Here is a 1,466-nt window from a genome sequence, read left to right as displayed (position 1 = left end):
TCTTGAAGTCCAGTGTGGACTGCTCTTATTTTAAATCAGATTTCCACAGATAGGAACACATTGGTGTGTGGTTGATTCCTGTCTTTCATGAGTGAGATCATCACTGAAAAAGTCAGGGAAAATGATCTGTACTGAACTGAAACTGCTGTAGTGATTATCATTTACTGATTTTAATCACGTTCATTTTCTTTTCGTACAGTAATTTTATTTTTTCTCAATTCACACAAACCAGCCCTGGCTATGATATTTATTTATTTATTATATTGTCAGATGGATTAAATCAATTAGATATGTGTAACTAACAATATTCACTGAGTGATCCATTAAATCAAATAACATATAAGACATTATTTTCATTGTTTATTAATAAGCCATTTTCTTAAATGTGTTGTGGTCTTTTTTCTTTTATTTTTTTTGTCTTATCAACGGCTCAAAACTCAAAAAGCTTCATTTAACTTAAAAATTACATAAACTGTTTAATTATTATCAGAACAGTTGCCGTTTATTTTCTGCCGGTCAACTAGTTTGTAGCATTGATAATGTCTAAACTGGTCAATACTAACAGACTTGTGAAGGGCGTTAATGGTTTTATTTTACCGGCAGATGGCGACAAAGAAAAAACGAAACGCGCTCAGATTAAAGCCTGATGTCCCTTTTTTATTGTCGTAGCAAATAAAATCACATTGGCGCCACATTTTATGCCTCTTTAGTTATTTTGGGATTTGAAGAACATCATGTTTACAGTTAGTCCAACTATAAACTCGTCTGTGAGTGAGTGGATCAGTGAACCTGTTGTAAATAACTACGCGCTTCGTCTGGTTCGGTTTGTGTCTCCGCGGCTGCCGTAGAGAGAAGGCGGAAACAGCCGACATGGTGCTGGAGAAGAAAGCTTCGGGTGAGTTTTGTTGAAATTAAACAACATCTTCATTAAAACGTGCCTTTGAAAGTTACAAGTGACGTGTTGGTGAAGAGTTAAGGTTTACAGAGTGTAAAGTCTCGTTCACAGGTTCTCTGTCTGTTTTCCCGCCAGTGAGCGGCTGCTCAGAGTCTAACTGACGAAACGTACATTTGAAACGGCTGTGCGGTTTTCTGATCGATACACGTCGTGTTTAATGTCACTGTCACTCTTTAATAAATGTTATCGACACAGTAAATTCCGCTCATAGATGTCCCGGAGGAACAGCGATTTAAACTCAACCCTGACGTAAGAAGACGGATGGGTTTATTTCAGCGTGATGACGTCAGGGATTGTTGAGGGGTTTTTTAATAAGTGACGTTTTATGAGTCCAACACTCTTCGGTTCAGAACCAGTCACAAACTATTTTACATCCAGTTTCAGTCAATAAACAAAGTATGGAAATGATGAAATTGTGAGTTTTTATAACGAAGTTAGGTTTGAATTTACGGAACAGAGTGAAGCACAGTGATGTCTCTCCCTCTCTCTCCCCTCTATCTGCCCCTCTCTC

At 37.6% G+C, this 1,466-nt stretch overlaps 1 protein-coding gene across 1 annotated transcript in view; it reads left to right on the top strand.

Moving 5' to 3' along the window:
* Nucleotides 1-1,466, top strand: part of LOC111662537 (uncharacterized) — a 43,470-nt gene that overhangs the window by 34,109 nt on the left and 7,895 nt on the right. The window lies entirely within an intron of this gene.

This window comes from Seriola lalandi, unplaced genomic scaffold (genome assembly GCF_002814215.2).
Source record: "Seriola lalandi dorsalis isolate HSWRI2012SDOR001 ecotype SW California unplaced genomic scaffold, Sedor1 jcf7180002054564, whole genome shotgun sequence".
In the NCBI taxonomy this organism is placed as follows: Eukaryota; Metazoa; Chordata; class Actinopteri; order Carangiformes; family Carangidae; genus Seriola; species Seriola lalandi.
This window is presented reverse-complemented; position numbering and strand designations above follow the sequence as displayed.